Source organism: Solanum pennellii, chromosome 5 (genome assembly GCF_001406875.1).
Source record: "Solanum pennellii chromosome 5, SPENNV200".
In the NCBI taxonomy this organism is placed as follows: Eukaryota; Viridiplantae; Streptophyta; class Magnoliopsida; order Solanales; family Solanaceae; genus Solanum; species Solanum pennellii.
In genome coordinates this window covers 45514965-45536922 of record NC_028641.1, presented here as the reverse complement: position 1 = coordinate 45536922, position 21958 = coordinate 45514965, and positions in this window count along the sequence as shown.

Here is a 21958-nt window from a genome sequence, read left to right as displayed (position 1 = left end):
AAATTTTTTACAGTAGAAGTTCAGACTTTATTTTCACACGCAAAATGTAAGAATCTAATACCATCGTAACACATACACAATATACTATTATGAATAAAACATAAAGTCATCAAATAGGGTCCTTATCCCTTTAGATACAATAGTCTTTTAGAACCAAAGTACATCAGAAAAGACTAATATGTCTATTACACTAATAGAGACACATAAAGTGGCATAAAGTGCATTATTCTCAGATCTTCAAGGAACTACCACAAGTCTGAAGTCAACCATTTTTCAAGGATGTAGAAGCAAACTAATTAGCGGGAACCTATTCTCAAAATAGAAAAGGATAAAGGGGTTAGTACTATTAATGCGCTAACTATGACGAAATGCATAGAAACCTTTAAAACAGGTAAAAGGGACATTTATAAGAAAGTATGCATTTATGATGTTTTCGAAAGCCATTCACATCCTCAACACAACAAATAAGGCAAAACCACAAAAAATGTCCAACTACAATGAAAGTATGACTTTAGCACTTCCTAAGGTCCACTTTTGCCGTGAAAAGTTAGCATCCCATAATATGTACCCTACGAAGAATCACTTAGAAACCACCTTAGCCACACACATTACCTTTTCATTTTATCACATTTCATAATCAAAAGTTAAAAACATGCATCATGAACCACATTTGAATATAGGAATATCCTAATTACAGCCATTATCCATTAAACATTAATGTTATCATATTAATTTAATAATACAAAGAACCTCCCATGACACCCTTCTAAGACTACCAATGCAAGGTACATGTGAAGTCTCATACCCTCACTTCTACTTAGTAAAACTGTTAGTATATAATAAGCTAGTTCATGTTTCATTCATTACTTCATTATTTACGTAAGATGAACCTGATCCGACATAGACTAGGAGGGATTACATGGAATACGGTCTCATGATTCCCCATAGCGAAAAAGGTTGTTCTACTTGACAAGGTAGAACCTACTTCCTATCTACTATAAGGATCCACTATTTATGTCCTACGGGGGAACATATTTAAAGGATAGGGAGATTTCTTCTAGAGATTCTATCTATTGCATTAACGAAGGAGTCCCCATCTCATGAGTATCTCTATGATGACCCAACCTCTTGCAATTATGGAAGGGTGTTTTCCTCATTGGCTATATCCTCTCGGTGCTTAGTATATTTTAACAAACTTAGTACCATTACTCTTTTTAATTGTATCTACATGTGTGAAGAGGTTTTCCCTCTTCATTCAATACAAATAAACATAAATATCTAAGATTCAATAGGTAACAATACACTTTCATCCTAGAATCAACATACGTATGTGAGTAGCAAGTTCACAATATCAATCATAGTGTTTTGATAAGAACTATACATTCAACCAACACAAGAGATTTACTTCATTAGACATAATTATTGCTATAGAATAAGTAAGGTTCAAGAGGGTGGAAACAATCCTACATCAACTTACTTGCATCCTCTCATAAGTTATCTAAAATTATTGTCATCTAGAAACCTACTGACCATTCACCGATAGACTGTCAAGTGACCTTCGGTCTGTATTGGTCAAGCTTGACAACTTTAGAGAGTTTGGCCAACCAACGGACTCCTAGAAAATAGATGGTGGTATGATCGACGGTCCGTTGATCATGTCATAGTTCTAGGGTTTATGCCTAGGAAGGGGTGACTAACCACAAACCCTACCTATGGTCCGTGGTTCAATCCACAGGTCGTGGTTTGCCTCTCGTGGATCGAACCTTCAATCTCCCTGAAATTTCTATTTTGCCTCATTGTAAATTTATTATGTTATATTTTTTCCCCTGGGATATTCGTCCTCAAATGTGATTCTAGATACCTTTCGGAAGAGAAGATGCAATACTAGCAGTTGTAATGCATGTAACTCATCAAAATGCACACACCCAAGGATGATATCAACTCAATGCTAAAAATACTCAATGCACCATAAGAAGTAGGAACTACATATAGTAAAAAAAAAAAGTATGAAATTTCAACATTACGTCATGTTCAAGGAGGAACTATCATCCCCAAACTAAAGTCATGCTCAACATAATTTCATGGATCCTATGCACAATCTATACTCAGACCACATATAAAAACAAAAGCTTTTTCTTATAGGAACGAACATGCATTAAAGGAAATCAGCGAAATACATAAAAGCAAAGATTTGAAATATAGGCCAACGAAGAGGATCTCATTGCCTAAAACTAAAATAGGAGGATAAAGATGAAGATACCAGGACATTATATTTTCCTTAGTCTCCAAAGCAACAACCTCAATTAGATGGTTCCTCCATAATACTTTTACAGAACCAACCACTTTGCTCCTCTCTTTCTATGCTTGTGTCCTATGATCTCAACAAAAATATCTTGATATAAAACAAAGGTTCTCTTTCACTCCAAAAATATAAATGGTGATTACGGATGTCGGATCTTCAACACATTACTTTAACATAGATACATGGAAACTTGGAAGAACCGACATTAACTCAATTTGGAAAATCAAGATCATAGGCAACTTTTCCAACACGTATAAGATGTTATACAGGTGTAAAATATGTGGACTAAATTAAATTTCTTCCAAAACCTCATTTCTCCCTTCTTGGGTGAGACATTTAAGTAAACCCAAATCAAATGCACCAAATTCAATGTTTCTCTTTCTAACATCGGCATAAGACTTTTGCCAAATTTGGGTCGTTCTCAACCTCTCTATAAAGAGTTGAACATTCTTTGTATCCTGATGAACTAACTCTGCTCTTAACAAGGAAATTTCGTTCACCTCGAATAAACCTATAGGAGATCTATACCTCTTACTATAAAGGGCCTGAAACGGAAGACATGCAAATACTAGAATGGGAGCTGTAATGAAAGAAAATTAAATCGATGAAAAATGATCATCCCAATTTTTTTGAAGTAAATCACCTAAGACCTGAATTGTATTCCAGTTTTGGGATTATTCACTCCGCTTGTACATTGGTATGTGGATAACAAGCGGTGCTAAGCTTAACATTGGAGTAAAGACCCTGTTGGAATGAATTCCAAAAATGAAAATTATACTTAGTATCTCTATCCTAGATAATGGACAAGGGCACTTCTTGCAACATCACCATTTCTGTCAAATACAACTAAGCATAATCTTTCGCTGAATAGGGTTCGTTGGCGGGAATTAAATGTAAGGATTCTGTTATTTGGTCTATTATAACTCAAATCCAATAATATATTTGCCGACTACATGGAAAACCCACTATGAATCCCATATTCAAATCTTTCAACTTCTAAGTAGGAATGCTAATGTCTTGAGATAAGCTTCCTAGTTTCGATGCTCCACTTTAATTTGTTAGAAATTTTGACATTTAACGCGGTGAAATATCCTTATTTATCCCATTTAACCATTAAATGTCTCATAAATCACGATACATCTTGGTAGCTCCTGGGTAAATAGAAATAGAATACCCAGAACGATGGGCTTGTGACACGATCTATTCCATTAGCTCATTAACTAAACATTAGTAATACTCAAATGACCTTGTATATAAACAAACCATCTCCCACTTTTGAGAATGCCTCAACGTACCTCTTAAGCGATGCTTATTTAATTTAAAGTTAGTTTGGATCATGACATGGTTTGGCCTTCATATTAGTTACAAAAGACGATTCAAAACTATTATCAACCATAACACCACCCTTGGTGGAATCCTATGGTTGAAAACCTAATATATTAAATCTATGAATATATTAAATAAACTCTTTTTTGTCATCACCCTTTGCAACACTAAACATGGATATGCGACTAAGAGCAACCGCTACTCTGTTTGCCTTATTGGTATGATAGAGAACACCCATATGATAATCTTTTAAAATTTCATGCCACCTTCTTGGGTAAAGCTAAAATATTTTTGTTAAATACATATTACTAACTCGCGTGGTCGCTAAAAAAATCCACATCAATATTATACAAATAAGACCTCAAAATCATTAAGGCATTGTACTCATCTTTGTTCTTTTGTGCAGGTGCACTCACAAGTGATGTAGCAGGTCCCTTCTGTGTCATGTGGGAAGTATCCCTTCTACAACAACAACATCAATAATCCTCATTGTATAAGATTCGCTCTCAAAGAACTACATCTTATTATCATAATCTTTCTTTAATCTCAAGCATTTCTAATCATAATTCATCAATTCTTTAACGATATATAAACATCCACAAACTTTTCTTTCAATGAATCAAACCCAATTACATCAACTTCTCCTTTCTAGAAAATAAATAGGCATGGGTAAAATATTTCATTTTAAAAACATTTAATCCTAATTAATCAATAATAAACAATCATAATACATTCATTTGGATCAACATTCATCATAACCCACAACATTAGAAGAAAACATAACTTTAATTGGGAGATTTAGACTTCACAATTAGGGAATGTTAAGGGGTTCCGTGGATGATGGGAATCCATGGATTCAAATCCATGATACCTTAATAACAAATCCCACCAAAATTTCTGAATATTTGAGTTATGATCTTGAATGTAGGTTCAACTCTTTCTTCTTCTTGTTCCACTTTTTAGAGAGAGAATATTTGAGAGGAAGAACATTGTAATGACTTGACTAAGGGATTTTAGAGGTGAAAATAATTATGTATGTATCCTAGGATTTGTTAAAATTACACCACTTAAATTTTATTCAAATGAGAAAAGACCCATATGCCACTAAAATAATTGTCAGGACATGACCTAAGGACCCTCGACGATGGTCTCATGGTACTTCCTGGTCAAGCATCCATAACTTATGAGATTATGACAATGCTACAAACTCTTAGACCACGGAGCTTTGTTTTACTAATGGTTCGTTCGTCAGGCCATTGTTGTGGGGACTGTGCGTAGGCCTAGACGACCAACCGTAGGCGCTACCTACGGTCTATAGTTCAATCCACGATCCATAGGTGGCCTCTCGTGGATGGAGCCTGCAATTTTGCTGAAATTATTGTTTTGCCTTATTTCGAATATCGGTTGTTACATTAGTAATACATAGGATATAACATCATGAGATAAAGTAATGTCAAGCTAAAAATATTCCTCAATTCATTTTAATGTTTTATACTTGTGCTATTTTTTGTTAATAAATAAATCTAATACAAATCAATAAAAATTTTAAATATGAGTTATTTAAAAAGACAAATATATATGTGTCTTTGTGTGAACTTTACTAACTATCTATATTTTGATAAATTTGAAGAAATACATCCATATGAAAACTATAACTAAAATTTTTTATATGTAAATGTATATGGTTTATTCAATTTTACCATTTTGATAGTCTTTTCATTATATAAAGGTATATGGTTTATCTTTTATAAATAAAAAACAACAATTTTGTGAGTGATAAATTTATTAAGATGACAATTATTTATCCTCCAAAAATTCAATTGAAAAATAGTGAACATGACAGTAAAATTGTTCTTATAATAGGTACTTAGAAGGCCATAGAAAAAAATATTTCCCTACAATTATGTACTTCCATCCAATTACTTGATAACTCAAACGTATAATTGCAAAGAACAATTACATAGAGTTTTAATACAAACACAGGATGAGGTTGAAATTCTGAACTAAACAGTTCATAAAATAAACCATGTATTAGTAATTCTTGCAATAATGATCCCTCCATTACTAATCAATGCATTACTAATACCTACATTTTTTTTTTGTATCACGAGATGATCATCTTAGGCTGGTCCGTTTGTCCAAATGATCACTAGGTGTTTAGGAACCTGAATAGATTATTGGAATCACATAAGTATCTTTTTTTGGTCAAGAAAAAACGTGCTAATCCTAGTGGGAAAAAGGAAAAGAGAGAAATACCCTTTTTGCAAACGGAAGAAATGCCTTAACTAGAGAAGCGTCCCTCAATTGGGAATAACTATTTACTTTGAGTTTGAAACATAGAAAACTAGGCGGCACTGGGAAGAGGATTGAAATTTATTTGATTTGATAGATAATGGGTCATCTAATTATTCATTTTCCAAAAGATATGGTCAATTGAAGTTGACCAAAGAGAAATAATCATATTGAAACTTAATTGGAAAGAGATCTTTCAAATCATGTTTATGTTGTAGATTCTTGAGACCTAAACATCTAAAAAAATTAGAATCACTCAATACAATCTTATTCACAAATAAAGAATGGCTCAAATATTTACTTCAAAATTTTAGAAATGTTATATTGATCCATAAGAAACAAGATGAGGGTAAGTGTAGCCCACTAAATAAATCCCAAAAGGTACATAGGTATCGATGATGAACCATGATGGGGACAAATAACCTTAACTCTATATTTAGAAGCACCCTTTGCACCAAAAACCACATCTAGAGGTGGTTTACCATCGAAAAAACTCAGGACTCCTAAAAATGAATCTCGCAGAACTGCAGAACCAAATGACCCTTTGAAATCTATGCTTGCCCCCAAACTCTCAAAATGTTGAAGAAGTTCGTCTCTTACCTTAGGGTCTATTGTAATACTCTGGATGTCCAAGACCTAATATAGAGCCTCAAATGAACATAAAAGACATGGAACACTGTTTTATGCCCTAAAATAATGTATTTGAGACATTTAGGAAGTGTTAGAGTAAAAACATCAAGAAACATCCATGACGTCCGGTGAATTGTGAAATGTGCACTAGTGTGGCTTGGCATGTTATATGGCGTTTTGTGAGTCATAAATTAGTGAAAATTTGTATAAAGGTGTTACATAATTATTAGAGTGTTTTTAAGGTCGAAACATCAATATATTACTCCCCAAGGACCAACCTAATGGTCCTTGGAGAGGACCCGTTCATTTGAACCAAAACTGTCAAATTGACAGTAGCCAAACGACGAGTTATCGATGGATCGACGCTCTTTCGGTGGTAGTAATTGTCCCACACTTATAATTCTCCAAAGATTCTCCGAAAACCGAGTATATGTCGCGAACGACGGTTGCACAGTAGGTGTCGTTGTTGGACCTACGGACTGTAGGTCTCAGTCTTGTAGTCTTAGTCTATATTGACTGTCTATTTTAAATTAAGTCAATTAGTTAGTTATTTTGTTAATTAAGGTTTAAGGGGTGAGTAATTAAGTTTTCTAAGGGGATATATAAGATATAAACCTAATTAAACTAATTCAACACCCATTAATTCCCAAAATAAAATCTCTCTACCTTGTCTCTACTTTCTCTCTCTTTCCCCAAAGAACACCATTGAATACTAAGGTTCAAGGGTATTAGGTATGCAATAGTTATACTCTCTATCTATTATTCCTCAATGATTTTTAAGGTACGGTAACTCTTAACTTTTAGGATATATTTCCCCAAGAGGATCCTTCAAATTGAATTCAAAAGTTATAAAAAATATGGGTTTCCTTCTTATTCGTAAATTTATCTTTCAAATTGAAATGTTATTGGTTTTGGTTTTAATTGATTCTTATAGATATATTATGATTGATTTTTTGTTAATTATTGTTGTTCTTGGTAATTAACCTAGTTACATAAATGAAACCATAAATTTACCCTATTTACCTAACCCTACAATATGAATTGATATAAGTTGGTTAGTGATGATGCAATTTACTTTGTTCTTGTATTTATTACTATTATACTATTTTATTGAGATATTTATTGATTAATAAGGTTGATTTGGAGATACAATCTTTAAGGGGGATTGGTAGGACTTTGTAATCTTTAATCCTTACTTCAGTTGTGATGACTTAAACTTGATGATGATGTTTAATTGAGTATTACATGTGATTAGAGAAGATAGTAGATGGAATGATGAATGTAATTGAAATTTATTGGTAAAATTAATTAAGAGATTATGATGATATAAGGTTTTGTGTAAATCTCTTTTGTGCCTTACTACGACATGATGATGATGGTGTGTTTATCTCACAAATGAAGTATTGTAATGGAAGGACATTCTCATGAAATACCTACTGAGATAATGACTATGAATATATAAGGGGTTAGTCTCCTATAGGATATATTAAGCTTTGATAATTTGGAATTACTTAAAGAAAATTTGAAAAGGGACTTTAGCTTAACACCGAGTGAACTAGTTATGAGATTTGTCCCTTCTGAATGTGGGAAGGTAGGTTCACAATGGTTCTCATGAGATGGATATTATAATGTAATTGTGCATAAAGAGGATGTCAAGTATGTCTCCTAGTTCTTCAAGAGATAGTGGATCCACCAATAATGCAATGTTAATGTTTTGTTTCTACCATGGCAAGTAGACCCATTTCTTTCGGTGTAGGGTTTCATGACACCTTTTATTCAATGTTTAGCTCACGTGGTCTATGTCAGTTAAGTGAATTGTTCCAAAAGGTAAAATTAAAGTAATAAACTGAACTCTAGCTAGGGTGACTTAAGGGGTTCTTCTTAGTATAGGTAGGGGTATGAGATTCTACCTATTCATTACAATAGTTTACCTTGAGGGAAGTCCTAGGAGGTTTTTTATAAAGTAAATGATATGCATATGCTGACATTGCATGTTGATGATCCTATATGATGTTGGTTTTACTTGTGAACATGTTGTCTGTCAATATTTCTATGTATGATTATTACTACTCCTGATGCTATGATATGTGAAGTTAGGCATTACTTATGATCTCTTTCCTTGTTTGCTTGACTATGTGGGGTTATGAGGCTTCACATATGCATTGCACTTGTAAGTTTGGAAGGGGTTGTGATTAAGGATCTTGTATGATGTGATAACATGAACTCTTGTACATACTTTGTTGTTGGTACATTATTTTGGAGTTGATTCGGTTATATGATCTTGATATGCTACTATTCATGTTGAAGTGTCTTTATCATGATATTGGTCTTATGTTGGATATGGGATTGTATTGAGTGAAGTTGTGTTGAATGGCTTATATATGTTCCTGATTGTGCATGAAAGCTTTTAAAAGTGATTTAGCATGATGTTGAACTGAATTTCTCGTTGAGCATTATTTCAAGATTATATGTGCATATGTTTCCATACTAATTACAAGTGGATGTACTAATCCATATTGTTTCCCTTTTTCCCAAACAATATAGTTGAGGTATCAAGGCCAAATTGCAAGAAGACTTGAACAGCTTTCCCAAGTTGATTGGTGAGTCCTCAATGTTCGAGGATGATGCCTTCTATCTAGCATAGTAGGATTTCCCACAGTTGAAAAACATTATTTTGTCTGTTATTGTTGAAGATATTGTAGTAAGTCCTAAGTAGCATTTATGAATTCGTATTAAGGGTTATACCCGAATGTTCTACTCATTTTACATGGTTTAATGTGATACGGTATATTGACTAAATTATTATATTTTATGTATATTATCTAAACGAGAACCCTACGTAAGTATCCTATGTGAAGATTATAAGTAAACTCCATCAGTTGTATGTGAGAGGTCTATGTAAACCTCAATATATAAAAGTTTTAATTTTTTAGCATTTTTATTGATGATATGTTCTAAAAAATTTTAAGAGGCTAGTCTTAGTTCTCTACGAGGACGGCAATGGCGGTTACGTCTAGGGGGTGCTCCTCGGTAAGGACATCTATGCTAGAAAAAAATTGTGAAACTCTAGTAAGATGTGTTTATTTTCTATCCACGTCAAATGAGAACCTCGTGCTATCTATCTATGATAGAGCGGATTCAAAAAACTAGTTTAGAGGTTATTCAAAGCGAAGTCACATAATTAGTGGCCAAAAACGAATTTCATAAGAATTCGCTATAGCCTCCAAAAAGATAAGATGCATACATCTGTACACCGATCAATAATACTCTACTAGGATATTTTTATTTTACCAATGGTATTGGTAAACTTATATATCTAATACAAACTAACCACAACCCAACATCTCCTGTAATGATGGCACGTACTATATTCCACCCGCCTATCACGTGGAAAATAAATAATAAAAAACAATATGCTAAAAAATAGTGAAAAGAAAGATAGATCAACTAAAATATTACTATAAAACAATAAAAAGACCTTGCATCTTGTAGTAATGGGAGCATTATATAATAATAAGACTCCAAGAATTTTACAAATACAATACTAGTATAGATTGTCTCTGAATACAACATAAAAACTACCTATCAAAAATATGTGGAAATTGGTAACTCCAAATTCCAGCAGCTAACCCTAGTCTTCAAATCTCGTAAGCTACTTCAAACGAGCTCCAACCCAATGGTGGGAACTATTACTATGATCTACACTGTGTATAGGTGTAGTATGAGTACCAACAATTGGTACATAATACATATCAGCCGCTTGAACTAAAAATATAAAGAAACTATAAACAATATTTAATAAGAAAAACAATGCAAAAGTAACTAAACACGAAATATAATATGAAATATAAGCATTGAGGAGTGTAAATAGGATACAAAGAATAAGATATCAAGTCACAAACGTACCTAGAATCACAAGTTGATAATCTACTCACAAGTTAGCTATGATAACAAAGTTAACTACCTAATGTCATTAGCAAGAATATACATTAATTTCATTTACAACCTAACCATTAGAACATCAATATCATAGGAATATAGAATATAGTTAATTAATAACCTAATCAGACCTCCATAAGATCATAGTACACAAATAGCAAACATAACACAACCATCCCCCATAAAATCGTAAGGTGAAATCAACAATATATTAAACTGTTCAAAGGTGATGCATATGAATTTAGGAAATGCGATAGAACAATTAGTGCTTGGCTTAATTGTTGTCTGAAAATTAGTCATCTCTATCATTATATCAGAGACATGATTTGCCAAACTAATATAGGTTAGGGTGTCAATGATCCTACTTGTTTAGTAAAAGATGAGTACATCCAGATGTCTCTATCATTTAAGTTTGAAAGGAGCACTATCTTGATGTGTCATATATATCTAAATCATTTTAACAAGTAGTTGAGGTAGTCTATTTTGTATTTTCTTGATTGAGATTTTTTAGATCATGTTTAATATGAATTTATCAAATTTTAGACCTCTTTAATTATTCTATATTTTATAGATTTTCATAGGAGTATTGATGTTATACTCTAAAAATTTGATACTAAACTAGATCCATGAGATAGGGTCTTGGAATGTGAAAATGATAAATTGAATCGTAGTAAGGACCTTATGTGCTTATAATGGGGAGTTTAGTGTTTGAACACCAATAAATGTATTTAACCTAGTAACCTAGATTACCTTAGGAAGTTTGGTTCACTATGAGAATGGCAATAACCAAGGAAAAACGGCAACCTTAATCAAAGGGCCAAGGATGCCCCACCTCGGCAAGACACTTCCCAAAGGGTTCATGACCACATAAAAAACAAATGGTGTGGACCAAGGTGTACTTGAAGGCATCATTCGACATGCCTTAGAATATTTTCAATCAAGTACAACAATCCAAGACACTACCCTAAGTCAACGAGACACTTTACGAGTTGTTTGCTTGACCACGGCCCGTGAAAATGCCCTTGAAGGTGCCTTGGAATTTGAGTGTTCTTTAGGGTCATGCACGGTTGGGGTAGCTACTACAAAGTGAGCCATGGGCACCACCACGAATCTTGGTGCCATTCATAAGACGTCTAAGTGGTCGTGGTGCCTGGGACAATGATGACTTGTCGGGGTTTATATTGGAAGACCCTATTCGGCTTAGGTTAAGTGTGGGTCATTTGGTATAGGATTTATATGTTTATATATATAAGTCATTAACCACCGTAATTGTAACGCTCTGTATGTTCCATGACTTAGAATAGAGATTAGCCTATTGAATAATAGTTAAAATGGTGTTTCTAGAACAATATTAATGTTATATACTCATTTAGACAAGGTTAGAGCCAAAATGACAATGAAAGACCTTGACATCCGGAAACTAGCTAATTTGAACTAGTTGACATTCCTATGTTTGGAGAATGTTTTGAAGTGTCAAATGAAGTCCAAAACTTATAAAAATACTTCAAACAGGTGATATCTAGTACACAGGGTCCAAACGTCTAGTAACAAAACCCCAAGGACAACCTGAAGGATCCTTGTGGAGGACACAAACATGGGCCGAGCAGGCAGGTTTCTAAGGCTACTGCGCGACGTGCAGCCCAAACGAGGGCCACTGCCCCATATAAATTTTTGGAAATTTTTTTTTGAAAGCACCCTCACGACACAGACTGCCTTGACCAAATATTCAGAAAAAAAGAATTGGAATTGGCCCAGCAACGCGCAGCCACCTCACAAATTCGTTAAAGTCATATTTTACACAATTTAACTTCACAAAAAAATGCATTTAAGTGAGGGGTATTCTGGGTATTTTATGGGAAAAGTTTCTAATAAATTTAGGTCAGTTTTATACAACTTTTGCACATTTCAATCAGATTTAAAAAATTCCTCTCATCTCTCTCAAGAACGCTCTCTTTTTCAAACTCCATTGAAGAACAATAAAATCTTAAGGAACGAAGACGAAGACTTCAAAATTTCCATTTAATTTTTTGTGGATAAAGCGTCAAAATGTATGGGATTTTCACTCTTTGGATTCCTTTCCCAAAGAGATCCTTTTGATGATGCTTTTCTAGAATTCAACTTCTAAGGTTTCTACTCTACAAAACGGTTTTCTTCCTAACTCAAGATTAACGACTAATGATGCAAAATAACGATTTTCTATTGTTAAATATGTGTGTATTTCTGTGTTATTTGTTAGTAAATTTTGAATTTCTTGTGAAAAATGTTCCCTCTCTAAATAATGGTTTTGATTGAATTATATCTACTATTTGATAATATGTAAACGTTGGGATTGGAACCATGATTTGAATGAACATTTTAACGACCCTTCCCTCGCCATAAATTACAAATTGGTATTGTATATTACTTGAGTAATTGGTATAGGTTATGTTATTCAGTATTTCACTATGTAGTTGGATGATGGTTGTATATTGAACATAAGTTGTTGATAATGGTTCAAGAAAACAAGAGGTAACTCTTCCAAATTTGTGATTACTCTATAATGATTATGTGATCCTATAACTGATGTTTTCATGCTATTCAAGTAAATATGATGTTGTTATGCATATATATTATACTATGAATATTTTAAATGTGAGATCATGATAAGGATGTGATAATGCAAGTCTATGGCGTTCTCTTGTATGCCTTACACAAGATGATTATGATATGTTAATTTCACAAATGAAGGGTTATGATGAAAATAAATTCTCATCTAAACTTAAATATCTTATGATCATGTTATATAAGAAGTTAACTCTTATGGCCTATGATAAGATATACGAACAAATTATGACTTAAAGGTTATCCACAAAGGGACTTTAGCTTAGAATCGATGAACTAGATATCACATGTGTCCCTTCCCTAGTTGGAAGGTATGTTTACACTGGCGCTCGTGATATATAGGCTGCCATGTAATGTGGAATTATGGGTTTCTAATATATCTCCTTGTTCTTGAACTATGTTGTAACCACAAGAACACTAGCTAGTGGATCCACCTATAAAATGCTATATTCATGTTCGGTTCTACTTTGGCCAGTAGACCACCTTCTTTTGGTGTGGGGTTTCGGGACACTAGATTCCATGTTTATCTCACATGGTTTAATGTCGGTTAAGGCGATCGTTCCCTCAAGTAATATGTAAGACAAGTAAATGAACTTTTGCTAGGATGACTTGAGGAGTCTACTTAGTATAGGTAGGGGTATGAGACATTACCTAGAAATTGCACAAGTTGACTCTAAGGGAAGTCATAGGAGATTTTTATCATGTAATATAAATATGAAATGTATAGTGCTTATGATATATGATGTTGATCATAAATGATGTTGCCTAGGTTAATGAACATGAAATTGTCTATGTTGTTATATGTGATAACAACTTATGGTCTAAGATGTATGAAGCAAAGCATTACTTAGGGTCTCCTATCTTGTTTACTTTATTATGTGGGGTTATGTGGCTTCACATTATCATTGTACTTGTAGTCTTGGGATGGGATAATTGGTAAATGTCTTATACGTTATGTAATATGATTAAATGAACGTTAAATGTTAAGATGACTTTATGATGATATGTCTTTGGTTATGACTATGATTTATATTGTTGTGGTCCTTATTATATTCTCTATTATATGTGCATTAAAGGCTTTCAAAAGATTTAGCATGCTTTCTCAAGAAATGGTCTTTTTTTTCATGCATGTCCTTAAATATTATGTGCATATACCCATACTTAGTATATGCGACGTATGAACCCCTTACTCTATATAACTACAAATATAAGGTACGACCATTGAAGATTAAGAAGGTCGACTGAAGAAGTTTGGAACTCTTTCTTCAAGTGTTGGTAGGTCCTCTTGTTCAGGGATGCTTTCTTTTCGTTATTGTAGCTTATGAAGACTTTAATAGATTTTAAGAATTCCCTTTATTCAGTCTTATGTTCTTTGGATTCTATTGTAGTAAGGCCTATATGGAATCTTGACATTTTATTTTCTATGTCCAGGTTTGTACTCTTTATATGGTTTTTATGTGAGAAAACTTCTAGAATATCTCTAAATATGTTTTCACGATTGCTAAATATGAAGTCTAAGTAAACTTCTTTTTCCGCAATTTTAACTGATGATATAATATGACGAATGCTAAGGGTTTGGTTTGAGTCCTCTGATAGGATGACGACGCTGGTCGCATCTCGGGGTGCTCTCCAGATATGATGCAAATAAATTATTCTAAATCTAAAACCCAAATCACTCTCTCTCAATAATTCTCTCTATTAAGAGAACCCTATGCTTGAAACAGAAGAAAGAGGAGAAAAGAAATGAAATGGCAGCATCTTCTATCGGTTTCACCCCGTTAATTGAAGATGTTTTATGGTATGTGACGAATGTTCATCCATGGGTTATTCCACCCATGGACCCGCCATAATTTCCCTCAATTCTATATCCAAAATACCCCAATCTAGATGTGTTTGTGATTGCATCCTCGATATGGCTTTATTATGACTCTTATCTAGTGGTCTCGTAGGTCCTGGTCTCTATTTTACCATTTAATATTAAATTAAGTCAATTAATTAAATTGTTGATTTATTAAGGGTTAAGTGGTGTCTAATTAAGTTATATAAGAGGCTTTATAAGATATAAACCTAATTAAACTAACCCAACAGCCCACAATTCCCAAACTCAAATCTCCCAACCTTTTCTCTACTTTCTCTCTCTTTCCTAAAGAACATCATTGAAGACTACCGTTCAAGGGCATGAGGAGTTAAAGAGTTTGAATTCTCTACATCAATCTTCAAAGATTGTTACGATATGGGAACTCTTACTTCTTGGGATCTCTTTCCCCAAGAGGCTCCTTCAAATTGATTTATGAAGTTTTCAAAAACATGGGTTTCCTTCATATTCCGAAATTGATCATTCAAATTGAATTGTTATTGCTTTTCATTGAATATAATAGATGTATTGTGATTGATTATCGTTGAACTATTGTAGTTCTTTGTAATTGGACTATTTATATAGAATAAATAATGAATTTACCCTATTTCCCTACCCTTAGGTTATGAATTGATGTTGAATTTGTTAGTGATGATACAATTGACTTTGTTCTTCTATTGAATATTATTATATGATGTTATTGGGTAGATTGATGGATTAATATGGTTATTTTGGATATAAGATCTTGAACAGGGCTTTTGAGGTGAATTGATAAGACTTTGTGATCATGAATCCTTACTTCAATTATGATGTCTTAAACTTGATGATTATCTTTAATTAAGTATTACATGTGATTATGTTAGATAGGTTATGAAATGATGAATGTGATTTAACTGTCTTCATTATATGTATTGTGAGATTATTACTATGGTATGATGATATAAGGTTGATTGTGAATTTATTATGTGCCTTACTATGAAATGATGATGATGGTGTGTTAATCTTAAAAAGGAAGGATTTTAATGAAAGGACATTCTCATGCAATACTAATGAGATAATGACTATGAATATATAAATGGGTTAGTCTCCTATAGTCTATATTATGCTATGATGATTAAGAATGACATAAAGACAATTTAAAAAGGGACTTTAGCTTATTAACGAGTGAACTAGTTATGAGATGTGTGACTACCCATTTTGGGAAGGTAGGTTCACAATGATTCTAATGAGATGGAGATTATAATGCAATTGTGCATAAGGAGGGTTCGAATTACGTCAACTAGTTCATGAACTATGTTTCCCCCATAGGAAGGTTAACTAATGGATCCACCTAGAATGTTTTGTTAATGTTTTGGTTCTACCTAGGCAAGTAGACCACCTTCTTTCGGTGGAGGCTTTCATAACACTAGATTCCATGTTTACCTTACATGGTCTATGTCAGTTAAGGCAATTGTTCCCGAAGGTAAAATGAATGTAACAAAGTGAACTCTAACTAGGGTTACTTAAGGGGTTCTCCTTAGTATATGTATGGGTATGAGACTCTACCTATGCATTGTACTAGTTGACCTTAACAGATGTCCTAGGAGTTTGTTCTTATGCTCTTATAAAGTAAATGATATGCATATGTTCACTTTACATATTGATTATCCTATATGATGTTGGTTTCACTTGTGAATAGGTTATCAGTCTATATTGCTATATATGGTGATGACTAGTCATGATGCTACTTATGTGTAGTTAGGCATTACTTATGATCTCTTTCCTTGTTTTCTTGACCATGTGGGGTTATGGGACTTCATATAGGCATTGCACTTCTAGGCTTGGGAAGGGGTTATGAGTAAGGGTCTTGTATGGTGTAAATAATGTCAATTCTTGTGCATACCTTGTTGTTATAACATTATGTTGGATTTTCTTTGGTTATATGATCTTCATATGCTACTATCGTGTTGACTTGACTTTATCATGATATTGGTCTTATGTTGGATATGGGGTTTTGTTGAGTGAGTTGTGTCTAATGTCTTTTATGTGTTCCCAATTGTGCATGAAAACTATTAGAAGTTATTTAGCATGATGACGAACTAAATGTCCCTTTGATAATAATTGCAAGATTATATGTGCATATGTTTTAACACTTAGTTCAAGTTTATGTACTAACTCAATTCTTTCCCTTTTTCCCAACTAATGAAGGTTCGGGCCGTTGAGGTATAAAAGGCCAAATTGCAAGAAGATTGTGACATCTTTCCCAAGTTATTTGGTGATTCCTCAATTATAGAGGATGATGCCTTCTAACTAGCTTAGTAAGATTTCCTATAGTCTATAGACATTGTTTTCTCTCTTATTGTTCAAACTATTGTTGTAAGTCCTAAGTGGCAATATTTATTACTATTAAGGTTTATGCCTGAATATTCTACTCATTTTAGATAGTTTAATGTGAGATAGCATATTAGACTAAATTCTTATGTTATGTATATCCTCTAAACGAGAAGACTATGTAAGCTTCCTATGCGAGGAGTGGAAGTAAACTCCATAAGTTGTATTTGACAGCTCTATGTAATCCTCAATACATAAATGTTTTAATTTTTCTGCATTTTTACCAATGATATATTATGACTATTTCTAAAAGGCTAGTCTTAGACCTCTTTGAGGACGACAACGCGTGTTAAATCTTGGGGGTGCTCTAGGATTATGACATATTTCGTATTAAGGGGGTGATCCCCGGTCATGAAAAACATTGTATCAATACTAGAAGGATGACTTCAAGGAGAATAAAGAAAGATATGTCTAATGTGGAAGTTCCTCCCCTAGAAAAAAAAGTGCCTCCACAAGACCAAGCTCCGGCCACTACTCCACCTATTATGGATGGAGAGATCAGGTCGTCATTTGTGATTTTGTGTCAAGCCATGACTAACTAAATTCAAGAGGTAGCTACTCAAGCTCATGTTATGGTGTCTCAAGCAAATAGGGAGGTTGGACCAATTGTTCAACAAAATGCTAGTACCACAGCTTCCCACTTGATGGACTTCACTGCGATGAACATTTCTATGTTCTATGGATCGAAAGTGAATGAAGACCCCAAAGACTTCATTGATGAGGTCTACAAGATTCTTTATGTTATGGGGTTGACTACAAATTAAATGGTCGAGCTACCTTCCTATAAACTCAAGGATCTAGCTCAAAATATGGTACAACCAATGGAGAGACAATAGGGCATTGAGAGCGGGTCCTATCACTTGGGAGTTGTTTATAAGGGATTTCCTTGATCGGACCTTTCCTAGGTATAAAAGAGTGGCAAAAGTGAAAGAATTCATCAACCTTCGTCAAGGAGGTATGATTGTGCAAAAGTACTCCATGATGCTCACTCAATTGTTCAAATATGCTCCTTCCTTGGTGTCTAACCCAAGGTCTGAGATGAATGATTTGTGACGGGAGTGTTTCATGACTTAGTTGAATAGTTTTGATCGGCGATGCTAAATGACAATATGGATATCTCTCGGTTGATTGTTCAGTCTCAAAAATTTGAGGAAACTAGACCCAAGAGGAAGATTAGTAAGTTTAAGAGGACCAAGTCTTATGAGGGGGATATTTCCAAGGGTAGTCTTGAAATTCAAGAGAAGCCTAGGTTCAAGAAGAGTATATCTAACCAACTTCCTTCCAATTTCCGTAAGTTAAACAAGGATAGGGTTTCTAACCCTAAGTATCAAAAGGGAAGAAGTGAAAAATTAACCAATTGACAAACCTACTTGTGCAAATTGTTGTAAGAAGCTTAATGGTGATTATTTAGTGGGAACGCAAAATTTTTGTGGTTGTGGAAAAGAGGGACATAAAGTTAGGGATTGCCCAAATGTGAGGAGTCAAGAGAAGACAAGTGTTCAAGAAAGTAGTCCTAGTTCCGATGCTCCAAAGTGGAACCGTTTTTACGTTATTCGTTTTAGGGGTGAGCAAGAAGAATCCCCCGATGTGGTCAGTGGTATGTTACAAATCTTCTCCATTGATGTTTATGCGTTACTTGTTCCCGGTGCTACATTATCATTAGTAAATCCTCTAGTAGAAAAAAAAGTTTGATGTTCTACCTGATATTTGTTTTGAACCATTTTCGATTACAATCCCGGTAGGTGACTTTGTTGTGACTAGAAGAGTGTTTAGGAGTTGTCCTATATATTTTCCTACTAGAGTTACATGGATGTACTTGTTAAAGCTTGATATGGTTGATTTTGATTTTATTTTGGGAATGGATTGGTTGCATTCTTGTTTTGCTTCCATAGATTGTAGAACAAGAGTAGTTATGTTAAACTTTCCTAATGAACCCATCTCAGAGTGGAAGGGGGTAACTCAATTCCTACAAGTCGTATCATTTCTTGTACAAAAGCTTGTAAAATTATATATGAAGGGTGTATTTACCATATTGTAAAAGTTAAAGATCTTGAGCCAGACATTCCTCCAATATAGTAGATCCCCGTAGTGAAGGACTTTCTAAAAGTCTTTCTCGATGACTTACCTGGAATTCCTCCCGAGCAGGAACTAAAATTTAATATTGACTTGTAACCAGATACAAATCCCATTTCAATCCCTCCTTACCAGATGGCTCAAGCGGTATTGAAAGAGTTAAAGATTCAAATCAAAGACTTGTTAGATAAGGGGTTTATTCAACCTAGTATTTCACCATGGAAAGCTCCACTGTTATTAGTTAAGAAGAATGATGGGTCCCTTAGGATGTGCATTGACAATTGCCAAATCAATAAAGTAAACATTAAGAACAAGTATCCCCTCCCTAGGATTGACAACTTGTTTGATAAACTCCAAGGATCTAGGTACTTTTCTATGATTGGATTAACATGGGGGTATCACCAACTTTGGGTGAGAAGTGTTCCTAGTAATGTATTTTGGTCTCACGAATGCCTCAGCGACTTTTATTGTACCTTATGAATAAGATGTTTTAAAATTTCCTAGATTACTTTGTGATTGTCTTTATTGAAAACACCTTTGTATATTCGAAGAATGGGGGTGAACGTTTGGACCATTTGAGGGTGGTCTTACAAGTCCTTAAGGTACACCAACTATTTTTCAAAGTATAACAAGTGTGAGTTTTGATTTAGATCGGTGGCATTCTTTTGTTATATTATCTTGAGTGAGGGCATTGAGGTTGAACCAAAGAAAATTGAGGCGGTTAATAATTGGCCTAGACCATTGACTCCGATCGAAATTAGATGTTTCTTGGGTTTAGCCCGGGTATTATTGGAAGTTTTTCGATGGATTTGCGTCCATTTCTTCTCCTTTGACTACCTTGACCCAAAAGAGTGTTAAAGTTGAGTGGTCGGAGGCTTGTGAAAGAAGCTTCCAAACTTTGAAAGATAGGCTTATCTCCATTCCAGTGTTGACTTTATCGGAGGGTACCAAGGTTTTTGTGGTACATTGTGATACGTTCTGATTGGGTTTGGGGTGTATCCTTATTTAACATGGGAAGGTAGTAGCCTATTCCTCTAGACATCTCAAAGTACACGAAAAGAATTATCCAACTCATGATCTTGAATTAGAGGTCGTAATGTTTGCTTTGAAAATACGGAGGCATTACTTGTATGGTGTTTATGTTGATGTGTATACCGCCCATAAGATTCTGTAATATGTGTTTACTCAAAAGGAGTTATGTCTATGACAAAGAAGATATTTGGAATTATTTAATCATTACAACATGAATGTTCTCTACCACCCCGACAAAGACAATATGGTTGTGGATGTTCTAAGTCGTATGGCCATGGGTAGTGTGTCACATGTAGAAGAACGGAAGAAAGACCTCATGAAAGATGTTTAACGTATGGGGTGATGTAAGAGGAATCGTCGTCCTCTTTGAGGACTAAGACTAGCCTCTTTGCTTACAACATTACATATCGTAGGTAAAATTGCGGAAAATTTAAATCCTTTCGTTCACTTCTACATTGATGTTTACATAGACCTCTGCATACACAAAATATATTCATATCTAGTATATATAGACCCTTAGTATAGGAAGATTACATAGTCTTTCTAATTTTATTGCACAAATCTCTCTGTCTATCTCTCTCTCTCTATATATATATATATATATATATATATATATGTATGTTTGTGTCTATATACATACATATATATATATATATGTATACACACATACATAGATATATATATATATATATAAGAAGTCTAGAATGTGTCTCATATTAAACCATCTTAGTCGAATACAACATCTTCGGTTCAACCCATACTTTATTACAATAAAGTCCTTATACAGGCATATACAAAGTCAACAAGTAAAGAGAGTGAACTTAGTAATTTTTAAGTCTAAACAATATAAAAAAGAAAGATAGTGGCATCGTCCTCGGAAGGTAAGGACCTACCAAACATTTGGGGAATATCAAAGTAGTCTTCAATAGCCTTCAACTAAACTCAACGACCGATCCTAAAATTTGTAGTAAACAGAAAAATGGGGTTAGCACACACTTGTACTAAGTATGAGTGTATGGACATAAACAAGACAAATCATGTTAAAAAGGACATTTGTTCAAATCCATGCCAAATTAGTTTGAAATGCTTTATACACAATAAATAGCTCATATAAGCCAATGTTTACATAATCCATAATTCGAAACCATGTACAACACAAGAAAAACATTAATAAGTATAGTCTAGTCAACATTATATCAACATAATCGCGTACATAATCAAGGCAACTCAAACATCAAGTCATAACATCAACAACCATTTACAAGAGTTCATAACGGCATAACATAAGCAAGACCCTTAACTATAATTCATCATTAAGCCTTCAAGTTCAATGACCAAGTAAAGACCCACAAACTTACTTAATCAAGTAAATAGAAAAATGGATCTTAAGCAATGTCCAAATAAACAAAGGATCCTAAGAAACGTCGAACTAATTATAACCTAGCATCAATAGTAGTCATCATAACATTTAGAAATATAGGCAATTAGAATATTCATAAATGAAACTATATACATATAGGATCATTAACATGAAAAGT